General features: G+C 40.4%; 1 protein-coding gene across 2 annotated transcripts in view; it reads right to left on the bottom strand.

Annotated features, from left to right (window-relative positions):
- The window catches only part of TMEM170B (transmembrane protein 170B), a 66,278-nt gene that overhangs the window by 37,682 nt on the left and 14,397 nt on the right, over window positions 1-14,199 (bottom strand). Inside the window, exon 2 of one of the 2 annotated variants that reach the window (XR_014225335.1) lies at window positions 8,920-9,207. The exons of the other annotated variant lie outside the window; for it this stretch is intronic. The gene's annotated coding sequence lies outside the window, so the exon portion shown is untranslated. Of the gene's footprint in view, window positions 1-8,919; window positions 9,208-14,199 lie in introns of those variants that run through there. 2 annotated transcript variants of the gene reach the window in all.

The following is a 14,199-nucleotide window of genomic DNA, read 5'->3' as shown; positions in this document are numbered from 1 at the left end:
TATGTTTATTTTTTTTATATATTTTTTATTTTATTGTTATTTTTTTTTTTGGTTTTGTTCAGGTGGAAAAATTCCAAATTGTTAGGTTTAGTCCACCTGAAAGGGGGTCATTGGCTATGCCCTAAGTTAGCAGCTGAATACAGTTTATTTAAGACAGGAGTTCATGGAAAACCATAGCCGCTGGAGTTATTATAGTTTTTTATTTTCTTTCAGGTGGAAAAAATTCCAATTGTTTAGGTTTTGTCCATTTGAAATGGGCGTTAATTTAACAGTTGCATGAATTTTATGGTTTAAGATAAGAATTTTTGGAATACAGCACTCACATTCATTTTTTCTTTTTCCCTTTAACAGGGATCCATTTTAGAGTGGGTTTATCCCAAAGAATCATGGTAATAATAGTAGTTTGTTCAGAGTTGTAGACGCTAGGAAAACTAAGTTCCTGGGATACAAGGGAGGTTCTAAAAGCAAACTAATAGATATTGTGGATACGAATTTGATTCTGCTCTTGGTTTTCATTTCCAGAGTCCTGGTGGAGCAAGATATTGGAGAGGTCTCTGGAACATGAATGAAAGATGTTCATATGGTTGGCAGTTTGTCTGTACCATGCCGCATCGCAAATTTGTTCTGACAAACATTCAGGGGGGAAGAGATAAATGAAAAGATGCAGATTAATACGTGCAATATATGGTTTCTTTTCCCTATGGACAATTTAGTGCTAATGCTGCATTTGAAAGACTTTGCCATCAACAAGACTTGTGAAACATTTTGTTGGAATCTTTCCTATCATTTACGAATGAAAACATACTGTAAATACACGTGCAATGGGTTGGTGGTTAGGGAAGGAATGTAACCTATCTAATTCTTCAGAACAAGACATGTAAACTATGGGGTTTTTGGTGAGGAATTGGAAGAAGGGACGTATGTTTTTAATGTGTGACATGTATTGGCATAACTAAATTATTATGGTGCAGGTACCCAGGAGGCTAACACTTAAGTATCGTAAAGTGTCTGTTGGCCAGACTATGGAGTGCCAGATGACACATCAATAGGGTGAAAGTTTCCTTGTGGGGGCGTTGTCTCATTCTTATCAATCCTACAGATAGGTTCTTGGTTACTGGAGATGTGGGACACCTGAGCTGGAGATGGGGAGATACAGCGGGTTGATGTCTCACCTGAGCAGTTGGAACCCTGCACAGGTAATGCCAGTATCTACTGAAAAAAACAAACAAAAAAAAAAAAACACATGCTTCGTTATAGAAAGGGGAACCACTCCAAATAGATCCAAGCTCTCCTACAAGGGTACAATATGCCTTCACGGGGTGAAAATGTATCATGTGCTCTGTTGTGCGCACAGGCATTTGGAATTATCAACCAGCATCAAGCTGATTGTGCAGTCCCTGTATGAGGGTCAGTGGCCTTATAAGTTAGCATCACAGCTCAGTAAGCTTTTGCCTAAACACATTGCTTTCACTGGTGGCAGTCGAGTGATGGTCGAATGCCTGGGCAGGCTGTGCAAGTTTGGATTATGAACGTTATTATGCTTCCTAATTGATACCATATACAGAAGGGCAGACTTGATCTGTATGTTCGGTGGTGTCAATGGCCTTACTGACTGGGGATTCTACCTTGTTGCATTCAAGGCTACATTACCCATATGTGATCAGAGAGGATGGAAGCTGGAGGAAGGTTGATATTTCCCTCTGTCGGTGGCATGACCATGATGTCATTTGTATGCCAGGTGAGTATGCAGTGGTAATTGAGAAATGTTGGGTTGATGTTTCACTCTGTGTTTTGGATAGGGAGATCATTGCTGGGAAGGAAGCAACTGGGTATTTTGGGACATAGATCAAATTGTTTCTTTGTCCTAAAGGATACCAATGTAACGTTAGTCATGGAACTAGGGTGTTCCTTGAACCTAAGCTAGCGAGAGGTGCATGGTGTACCCTGGGCAATGTCTCTGGTCTGAGCACTGACAGGCTGACCCCACCCCTTCAACCTCTGCAGCAATGCTGGCAGCACTCATACGTCTATTTCCCAAAGACAACCTCTGGATACGACGCTGAGCACGTGTTCTCAACTTCTTTGGTCGACCATGGTAAAGCCTGTTCTGAGTGGAACCTGTCCTGTTAAACTGCTGTATTGTCTTGGCCACCGTGCTGCAGCTCAGTTTCAGGGTCTTGACAATCTTCTTATAGCCTAGGCCATCTTTATGGAGAGCAACAATTCTTTTTTTCAGATCATCAGAGAGTTCTTTACCATGAGGTGCCATGTTGAACTTCCAGTGACCAGTATGAGAGAGTAAGAGCAATAACACCAACTTTAGAACACCTGCTCCCCATTCACACGAGACCTTGTAACACTAACAAGTCACATGACACCGGGAAGGGAAAATGGTTAATTGGGCCCAATTTGGACATTTTGACTTAGGGGTGTACTCCCTTTTGGAGTGAATAAACCATCCTTGTACTTACAAGGATGCTGTGCAGGTCCGCAATGTCCTCCCTATCAACTAATGATGTCATTGGTTGTTAGGACACTGACAGCTAGAAGGTTGTAATGGTGCACAATGAAAACTTGTGGCTTTATGTAACTAATAGGCAGGCTTTATCCACCTGCTAGCTTGTAAACAATTTTTGGCAGTTTTGTAGGCATTTTGCCAAAGCACCCCTGATAACCCCTAAAGGCACCCCAGGCTACCTAGGCTGTCATAGTGTATGTGGACAGGAAGAGGCTGCAGGACATCAGGAGCTCTATGATACACAGTGACCTACATGACATTCAGTAAGAGTTTACATCAACTTTACCAGACTTGCCAATGCTTGCAATATGTAATTTCTCTCTATGAAGTTTGCCAGCAGCATTCCCTACAGATGAAGCATGTTGCCAATATGGCTGCTGTGACCTCTCCAGTTTATAGGGAGGAGGTTGCCTTATCCAAAACCTCCCTTATTGGCCCTTCTAAGCCAGGCAGTGTATTATGCTTGCAAAGAATTTAGTCTGACCAGTTAACACATTATTTAGCTTGGACTGTGAATTACAAACCTACTGAATCTACATCAGACTCATAGTAGCAGTGAACCCAGAACTCATAACTAGCAATGGAATGCATGAGCTGCAGTGAATCTTTTTAGACACACATTACTATAGCAGGAGATGTTAAAATAGTTTTACACTTCAGTGATAACTTTTTAAATAACACTTTTCCCAAACTGATAATTAAATAGCTTAATTTCTTTCACCCCTGGTGCAAAACGTAAACCACTGCTTTTTTTTAAGACAAGGGGTCCTGGTATGGAGCCCCCACCCATTTTATCCTATAATCGTTTTGCTATTAAAGAAAAAATATGTTTGCGCAATGTTTATAGTACAGCATACCAAGGTTTCTGTTATTAATCAGTAAAGTCTGGGCAGACATTGTATTGTTTTAAAGCCCTTCTTTGGGTACTCCCTTCCTCTAATCTAATCACCATGTTAGCTTGAAAAATAAAAACCCTTATCTAAAAGCCTCTTCTACTTACCTAAATCCCTGTTCATGTGATGTGTTGAGCCTCTTTTCTATCTCACAGCAGAGTGGTAGAATCCTTCTTCGGGAGTCTATGTTGTTGCTTAGGTGAGGTGGGCATTGTCCATTGGCTGGCTAGTGGCAAGGTACTCTCAGGCTCCAGAAGACTGCAGTGCTGGTATTTTGTCACCATGAGGAGACCATTTGGGGGGTCTAAATTGCACCTGTTGCTTTGCACTTCATAGGTAAAACACAGGTTCATTTTAAGTGTAGCCAATTTTTTTACTTTTGTAGTGATCACATATTTATATAATAAACCTCATACAGCTTGATTAACATCCTCAGGATATAATTAAAAAACATCATATGATCTAGTTAGAGTATTTGCTGCACCTCTAAAGGCATATTAAAGCAAATTTATAAAAAAACAAAAACAAAGACTTGATGTATACAGCTTAGCAGTCCTTAGATGTTGTGGCTGTATTCGTTTTAACTTTTCAGGCTGAAAACATTTTTAACAAGTACAGAACTTATCTGTTAAACTTGCCAGAAATTCAAGAAATGTATCCTTGTCACTTCCTGTAAGTCTAAAAGAAAACTCAAACTTTTATTTATTGTGTAAACTACTAGCCCCAATAGGCTCTCTAGGCTTAACAGCTCTATGACATCCTTGGATCTGTAATACTGACCAGGATAATTACCCCAGGGGTTGACATTCCTGTCAACTTGAACAAAAAGGTAATCTTCCGTAGAAATCTCTCTTCCTCTATAAATTTGAGCATAAATATTTAAATGTCTATAAACTCATGGAAACTATCATGTCTCTTGTAGATCCTGGTTATATCTCCCCTCTCCCCCTGGATTATGGGAAATATATAGGTGGTCCTATATATTATTACATCTGTTACCACGGATATTCATCTGAGGTAAAAAGTGAATGCTAATAGGTACTTTACTAAATCCGTGCTTACATCTCGGAATGATATACATATACTTATTTCCTTTTCCACATTAGGTTTTGGCCTGAGGTCAGGATTTACCAATCCTGGGACATACCTACTGATTTAACTTCTTGCTGTTAATATATATCCAGTACATATATGCTGATTGAAAAACAGGTACTTACCTTATATAATATAGCTAAAACCAACCTATCTGAAATAACCTCTCTAAACAACACTTTATGCTTTTAGATATTTCAAAATTCACTTATTGAGATCACTAGCTCTGTCATTTCCATCCTTGATCACGTCCTCTGTGTCCGCCCGGGAGACACTGGCTACACCCCCTAAGGTGTGTGTTTTCCAGATACTATACACACAAAATAGTATAAAAATCATTATCTTTGATTATGCCTGTACTAAACAATATCTCTTCTACCTTAAGATTTATCTGATGTAAAAATGTGGTCCTGAAGAAGCATGCTGCAAAACGCGTAGACCCAAAGATCAGATATGATTATATACATGTTATGTACTTAAAATGTTGTGAACACATTATGAATGCATCATAACCTACACAATTTTCCCAGCTACCTATAAGAACTATCTGGGTAAAAATTGTCCTAGGCTATGCGATTTTAGACAATTCATGTTGATTGTTATACGCCCTGCATTTCTCAATGAGGACAATATATGTGTCTTTTGCCCTCATTTTTTAGTTTTCTGCATCTAATTAATAAAATTACATATTTTTTAACATAAGAGTTATCTTGATTCATTCTATGATGTGCCTTAGAAAGTCCAGTCATTTGTCCTTGTGAGAATTCAGTGTGGTTTGGTTTCCCAACACATGAATCTTTACAAATTCGCTTTTTCTTTCTAATTTTGGATGATGGCACTAGTTGGGTAGTTCAATTTCTTTAATGTTACAATGTTACTAGCCCCAATAATCCACCATATAATGGAGAAGAACATGTGTGATGTGCAGCCTACCTAACAACTATGGCTGCCCCTAGACAGTAGAGAAAAAAGGTAGACATAAAAGGGCAGGAAGCGTATTATTCGCAGGGTTTTTTCTCCCAGAGAATATGTGCAGAAACGTAATCACGCCCACATTGCATGCCATCAACATACCCCCCTCCCCACCCCCACCCCCTGGGAGAGCAGAGCATATGAAATTGTGGGTGTGGCTAAATAGCAGTGGGAAGTTTTAATAGGGCATTGTTAAATTCCATAAGTGAGTTATGTACAGGGTCCAAGTTTCCAGAGTGTGCTACATACAGAATTCAGGGTTCAGGAGGGTGCAAGGCTTATGGTGCAGCGATCAGGAGTGCAATGTCTACGGAGTGCAGAGTTCAGCAGTGTACTTTTTACAGAGTTCAGGGTTCAGGACTGTGCAGAGTATAAAGTTCAGGAGTGATCTACATACAGAGTATAGAGTTCAGGAGCGCACTATGCACAGAGTGCAGAGTTCAGTAGTGCACTGCGTACAAAGTATAGGGTTCAGGAGTAATCTACATACAGAGTATAGAGGTCAGGAGTGTGCTACGTACAAAGTGAAGAGTTTAGTAGTGCACTGCGTACAAAGTGTAGGGTTCAGGAGTAATCTACATACAGAGTATAGAGTTCAGGAGTGTGCTAAGTACAGAGTGCAGAGTTCAGGAGTGCACTATGTACAAAGTGCAGGTGTGTGCTATGTACATAGTGCAGTGTTCAGGAGTGCATACACATTCTTTTTGCAGTTAAAAGCTCTTCTCCCACCTCCAAATACACTCTCCCCACCTACAGAGTATTGAAGAGAAGGGGCTGCTGCAGTAGAGCAGCTACATCTTACAGTAAGAATGCAGGCAGCTGGAGTGGGCTTTAGGAGAAGCTGTGTACATACCTGCCCCCCCCCCCCCCCGCCCCTCCTCTGCTGTCATGTGCAGTGAGTGTTCTGTGATTGCCACCAGGAAAGCACTGCTGTCACTTGCTAACACAGAAGCCAGGCTTCTGTGTTTTTAAGGGACAATAGTGATTAGCGATGCAAAGGGCCAGCACCAGATGTAGCAAAACATGGTTCCACCACGTTCGGGCTAAAAAAAAGCCCTGATTTGCAGGATTACCAGGTAAAAATAAAGAAATAAAGCCTGAAAAAGAAATTGAATGTAGCTACATCTAAGGACTCGTAAGCTGTGATATATTATATTTTTGTTTTGGGGTTTGGATACGCTTTAACCAGCATGGATAACCCAAGTATTTATTCAACTGAGCCACATTTTTAGACAATTTCCCTTTACATTCACTAGCACCAAACAATTGCTGTTTTCACATGAAAAAACTATTGATTTCATCAGCAATTCGCCATTAAATACATCAGCCTCTTAAACGTTAAATCCCAATCTAATTTTTCTCAAGACCAATTTTCATAAATGTTTTAGCTCCTAGCATACTCCTGCATAGGAGAAACAGGTCCCCAAGATTTATTCACCCCAATCTATGCTGCAGCACTTTTCCTAGCTTCCTCTTCTATCCAGCACATGCAGTCCATTTTAGACGGAATGACAGCTCCACCATTCTGGTAATTTCCTGTGAACCTGGGCTTGCAGTACATCAGGAATGGGTGGCACTCTCATGTAATTACATGTGTGCTGCTCAATCTAAGAAGAATGCCAGCCACCACTGGAGGAGGACCTCTTGGAATGTATTTGGACTGCCTGAAGACTGCAGGAAATGGTATGTATAGGAGATTTTTTAATTTCAAATTAAAAATACCTCAGATGCTTCAGAGGAAGTGCAAGGGAGTTACAGCTGGCATTCCGGTTAAATTTTTTAATATTTTATTTTTTTCATTTGTCAACAATCTAACTGCTACAGAAATGACTATCAAATATGGAGACAATCCATAAATAAAAATGGGGATTTGGTCCCACCATATGGCCATATCGTGCTCAAGCCCACCACTATGTCAAAGTACCCCATTGATAATGGGGTACTTTGACATAGTGGTGGGCTTGAGCACGATATGGCCATATGGTGGGACCAAATCCCCATTTTTATTTATGGATTGTCTCCATATTTGATAGTCATTTCTTTTGCATGTGTGCGCTATTCTTTTTTAATATACATGTCGCTTGGTTCATAGCTGCACCGGCTTTAGATATACATGTTCAGGGTTTGCTCCCCCAATTTTTTGCTTGTTTATTAATCTAACTGCTAGTTGGGGCGCAGCAACCTAAATCCACTTAACAAAATACGCCAAAGCCCCTTACTATCACTACATTGAATTGGTAATAATTATATCACAAATAGATTCAATTATTATAAAAAGGCCACATTATATATACTCGTAAATTTCTTAAAAATTGTTTTTTTTTTCATACAACACAATAAAATATAGAGTATATTGTTCCTACAACCAGGGTAATTATGTACATCACCTTTTTCATTTTTTATTTTTATATAGGTTTATCACCTTTTTTTAATATTGCATAAATTAATAAAGTCAGCAAAAGTTTTCAAAAAAACAAGCTAAAAGGAAGATCCTGCTAAGTGTACACTGATGTGTATATTGATGTTGATGGGAACAGTAGTATCAAATGGTGATTAAAAAGGGCTAGTTGAAAAAGTTGGAGTTTCAAAACGTGTGATCTCAGAGAGCTTCTACCCATCCCATGACTTGTGCCTATGTGTTCTATTGTGGGAAAAGGCATCTGAGGTAATCTCCAGGACTAGCTGGCAGCCAAGTTCTTAATAAAAATTGCACTTATTTATCCCCTATTGGCCCTTAGTTAAGTGCAACCAGCCCTAATTAACTTCTTCCCCTTCTCATTTAAGCTTTGAACATTTGGCAGATTTTCTCCTTATAAATGTCTTTTTAACTCATATGTAACTTTTTTTTTCATTTTACAGGTCTTGTACAGTTTTGTAGCAACACTTTAAAAAAAATACACAATTTTTTTTTAAATGCCTTTATTTCATTTTTTTGCCAAGCTCTGTATGAGAAACATATTTTTTGTGTTATTAATGGGACAAACTATAGAATAAAACCTACACATTTATCTAAACTATCACTAATCACTGGTAACTTTTCAAATTTTTATATCTTAATATATATACATTTCCTAAAAAATAATATATTCTATCAGGACAATATTGCCAATGTTCTTTATACCAAAAAAGTGAGAAAAAAAATGTATTACATTATTAGGTAAAATTATTGCCAAATCAGTAGGACAATAGCTACAATATCAGTATTGCTCTGGTCAATATTAGGTATAATGGGGCAACAGCTGAAGTGGTTTAACCAACCTGGCACTCTAGCCCAGTGTAGTTGATCATTCACCAGATGACCAGTTGTTAGTTGATCATTTTTTTTTTCTGTGATCGAAAAAAAATAAAATAATAATAATTTTAACCAGCACAGTTTTTGTTTGGTCTGTGAAGGTGGGGCTCAAGGCACCGGATATTTTGTTGTTTTAGGCTCCCCCATTGTTATTTTCGATATGACCTTTCACCATTAAAAAAAAAGTTGGTTGGAGTTGGTCTTCAGCTAACTGATAAATTACAACATGCATTTGTTGTTACGTTTAACTGTAATGAGAGCAAAAAGACACAACTGAGCTACATAGGAGCATTGAATATATTAGGCAATCAGGAGTCTGTGAAGCATGCTGTGACTTTTCTCCAGACGACAGTCATTTTTCTTAGAGGCAATGAGTATGCTCTTGGCCAGTAAAAGAGCTGCTCACATTCTTGTGAATATTGATGAATAATTAGGGTTAGCTTCATGGAGACAAAAAAGACAATAGAAAGGGGAGTATAAGGATGTATACAGCAACATTCAATTATATTCTGTGTTTGTCAAAACAAAATATTATATATAATAACACTTCAAATTCAAATAATTCAAGCTAAAAAATGAATTATATTCATTAGGGCCCCATTCACACATGTACTGATGTGATGTGTTAATATGTGCTATATCATGTGTTAATGTGCATTGTGTTAGGGCAGACCATTCATTTAAATAGGCTGGCAACCCACCACAATGAACCTAAAATTCACCTGCACTATTTTTTTGAATCCAGTACAATAGAATGTACTGTGCATTGTAGTGTCCTGCAATGCAGGTGCATTATAGGTTTTTTTTTTTTTAAACTTCAACTTTAAGCAAAAAAGTAATTAAGCAAAAAAGTCATACAAAGCAAACAAAACACTCGTGTAAGACATCATCATAAACACAGTTCAAAGATATAATACCAATGCAACCTATGTGACATCAGCAAGGAAAGTGAGTGTTAAGTGAGCACATCTAATTGCATATCAATGTTACAGGAAAAAAAAATCAAACAACAAGGAAAGTATGGGAAAAGAGAGTCAGACAAGGATAAAAAAAAATTAAAAAAGGGCAATACACAGAGACATCGTCAACTTGCAAAGATTACCCATAAGTAGTCATGTAAGAAAGCAGTCATCCTTGCTAGAAGAGTTCACATGCTGTATACGGCGCCAGGAATAGGACCTCCATGCTCACACGCCCCTCCAGTTAACCAGTGGGATGGCTATGGCCCCCCAGTAGCACAAGTGTCAGTCATAGCAACCCAGTCGCCCCAAATTTTATGAAACTTATCCGGGCAACCCCGCATTATAGGTTTAATGGTGAGTCAGTCATTCAAAATGAATGGCACTAAATTAAAAAGGTGTAGATGCATTGCCTTCAAGTGCGCTGAAATGTGGGCATTATTGCAATGCATAATTGTAATGCCAGGCTTTAAGCGGAGCAAAACATTCTCAATCAATAGTAAAGTAGCTGTCAAGGCTCAAGGTTTTTAAAGAGGAAGTAAAATCTTCTTCTTTAACCACATTAAGACCGCCCGCCGCAGATTTACTGCGGCAGGCAGCCCCTCCTGCTCGAACCAACATAGCCCTATATATATATAGCCCTATATATATATATATATATATATATATATATATATATATATAATGTTTGGAAGTTCTAAGCAATTGTCTCGCAAAAATACTTGTAAGCAACAAGTATCAGAAAAAGGCTTAGTCTTTAAGAGGTTAAACTGCCCTCCTTTACAGACGGAAATTCATTTCTTTGATTTAAAAGAACAAAATGATACATTGTAAAACATTGTGTTTATTGTTCTCTCCCAGCCTTAACAATGTTGAGTGAGCAGAGGGGGGGGGGGGGGGGGGGGATGGGGGTGAGTCGAGATTGTGATTTTTAACGATTAGTCATGCAGCTCTAGGAAAAGTGTGTATGCTGATGGTTCCAAAGGAAAGCACCTTTGCTTACCATTTTATGTAAGTGCTTTTTTTAGGCCTGGTTCACACCTATGCATTTTTTAGTGCTTTTTGAAGAAACACACTACAGTACATTTAACATGGTTTCCTAAGGGACACATTCACATCTAAGCTTTTTTCAGCCGCTGCGTTTTTTGGAAAGGGTCAGGGACTTTTTTTTTAAAAGCAAAATGGTGCATCTTTGGTTCAATAGACTTTAACCACTTTAATACAGGGCACTTCCCTCCCTTCCCGCCCAGGCCAATTTTCCCCTTTTAGCGCTGTTGCATTTTGAATGACAATTGCGCGGTCATGCAACACTGTACTTACACCAAATTTATATCATTTTCCCCCCACAAATAGAGCTTTCTTTTGGTGGTATTTGATCACCTGTGCGATTTTTACTTTTTGCTAAACAAATAAAAAAAAAAAAGACAGAAAAGTTTGAAAAAAAAAAAAAGTTTTTTTTGTTTATGTTATACAATTTTGTAAATAAATAAGTTTTTTCCTGCACTGATGAGCACTGATGAGACTGCACTGACAGGCACTGATGAGGAGGCAATGATGGGGTGGCACTGATGGGGTGGCACTGATAGGCAGCACTGATAGGCGACACTGATAGGCACTGATATGTGGCACTGATAGGTAGCACTGATATGCAGCATTGGTGGGCACTGATAGGCGACACTGCTGGACACTGATAGGCGGCATTGATGGGCACTGATAGGCGGCACTGACGGGCACTGATAGGTGGCACTGACAGGCACTAATGGGCACTGATAGGCAGCACTGGTGGGCACTGATGGGCACTGATCGGCACTGACGGGCGGCACTGGTGGGCAATAATGGGCACTGGTGGGCGACACTAAAGGATGGCAATGATGGGCACTTGTGGGCAGCACTGATAGGGAGGACACTAGTGGGCATCACTGATGGGGAGGGCAATGGGGGGCTCCCTGAGCCCTGATCGCCATCCCTGGTGGCCATAGTGGGCATCCCTGGGGTCATAGTGGGCATCCCTGGGGTCATAGTGGGCATCCCTGGTGGATTTAGTGGCATCCCCCCCCCCCCCGAGGGTCTGCACTGGTAATCAATGATCTGATTACCAGTGCCGACCCCCCCCCCCCTGTCAGGGGAGCCGCCGATCGGCGCTCCTTTACTCGTGCCTGTCAGGCACGAACTAAGGAAAGCCGATCAACGGCTGTTCCTGTTTTACTATGTGACCAGCCGTGATTGGACACGGCTGATCACATGGTAAAGAGCCTCCGTCAGAGGCTCTTTACCGAGATCGGAGATGCAGGGTGTCAGACTGACACCCCGCATCACCGGGGGGCGCCCAGAGCGGTGTTATCCTGCCGCCGTCATATGACGTCCGGTCAGGATAACTCAACCACATTCCCGCCGTCAATTTGTAATAGGGCGGGCGGGAAGTGGTTAAATGAGAAGCTGCAGAAAACCATGTGGTGTATTTTTGCCGTGATTTGCTTTTTCTTTTTTTTAATCCACCCAACAACAAATTGGAAGCATACAAAATGCAAAACAAAAAATGCATCAAAAAATGCATTAAAAAGGCATCAAAAATGTGTAAAAACGCAAAAAGCACTGCAAAAAGCACTGCAGAAATAGATCAAAAGCAAACCGTGTAGGTGTGAACCAAGCCTAATAAACACTTGTCTTTGTTTTTCTAATTGTGAGGATTACGCAATACAAAACTTCCCTAGGGGGAGCTGCAGAGATCCAAGCCAGGAGATCCTGTCCAGGAGGAAGAGCTTTACAATCACTTTCCATTGGGGCTAGCTTGCTGGAAGCAGACACACTTCCTGGCAGGCATTTCTTGACCTCCTGTCGCCTAAGGAGTCACCTAATGAGGGTTAACGTCCAGCCATTGTTTCATGATTGGTGATGTTTATCAGCAAGAGGTGGTGATCATTTGTGGTGAAGAGAAAAGAACACTATTATCTGTGGACCTCTTTTTTACGCATAATTTGTCCTCACTGGGATGTTATAAGAACTTTGTGAACATTGTATTTAATTTTCCAGAGAGCACTTGGAGTTTTCTCATTATTATACACATTTAATGAAAGTTTGTCACAGTATGCACATATATGTCTTGGATCACATGTAACTGTTATAGGCTGGAGGTTTATGTATGTTGGGGTGTTTATTGGTTCATTTACAGTTTTAATGAGTATTGGGAATATTGAGCACTGCACATATGTATTTATTCTTATTTGTTTTTATTGCGCGGGTAGGTGTGGAACATGTGGCGCGAACTAGCTCTAGTTTCTAGTTCATATTTGCGCCATGGTGATATAGCAAATATACTGTTTATTCAATGTGAAGTGTTCCTTGTGTTGATGGGTATAATCCGAAGTCCTCTGCCTTCACCCTCACCCACCGCTGTATTAAGGAAAAGCCGTACGTCAATGAAACACATTCTATGAATGGAGGAGGGAGGAGGTGGACCTTACATTCAACTGCTCACCCTCCATTCAAAGAAAGCTTTTCATAAATGGAAACTATAGTACTGTACAACATCTGTAGGGCATAGTCAGCACTCATGACATGTACCAGTGACAAGTCCAAAGGCTTCATAAACTCCTGCAGCACCAGAAGATGCAATGCTGCAGGGGTATGGGGGGCACAGAAGAGTGCAGATTTCAACGAAGAGAGCAGCCACCAGCACAAGGGGCATTTCACAATAAAAGACCACCTCTTGTCCTCATTTTTTTTTAATGAACTTAGGTTTTTGGCTAGGTTCGCACCTATGCGTGTGGCTGCGGGTGCAGGAATTGCATCTGTTCCCGCACGCGCAACCAAACCGCTTTTTTGAGATGAGCAGGACCACCATTCTGAATGGCACCTGCACATATCTAAGCAGGCGGGAACTGCTGGGAAATCGCATGGTGAAAAAGACCATGCAATTTCAATGCGGCTGCGTTTTTGGTGCAGAAATGCAGGAACAGCAGCCCGTTCGTTGAAAGAAAAAGAAGTCTGGATGGGTGCACTTCTGTAAAAATCCCCTTTAGTCCTGCTTATATCGAGGCGATTTGACATGTCAAATTGCATGCCAAATCAGAGCCTATTGCCAGTAACGGCACCTTCCAAATCGATGCAAAGCCGACTTTGCGGCGCTGCTGTGATTCCCAAAAGAAGTTCCAGCACTATTTTTGGTGACTTTGGGGCGACTTCAATAGACATCTGTCAAATCACCCCCGACCTCGCACTAAAATGCCGGTTTGAAATTGTGCGAGTTCAGCTGAACTCGCACAATTTCAAACCCGCCCTCAGTACGAGCGACCCGCCCTCAGTACGAACGAGGGCTTAAGGCCCGTACACACGATACGAAAATCGGAAGAAAAATTTCGTCCGACAAACGATCTGCTGATTTTCGGATTGTTAGTATAGTGCTTTCGACAGCCGGTTATGAATTTTTGGATGACAAAAACTGGATGTGCAGGCTATAAAATTTTTATCGTACGT

This window comes from Pelophylax lessonae (assembly GCF_965119305.1).
Source record: "Pelophylax lessonae genome assembly, chromosome: 5".
NCBI lineage: Eukaryota > Metazoa > Chordata > Amphibia > Anura > Ranidae > Pelophylax > Pelophylax lessonae.
The sequence above is the reverse complement of the archived record's forward strand: the minus strand, read 5'-3'. Positions and strand labels throughout refer to the sequence as shown.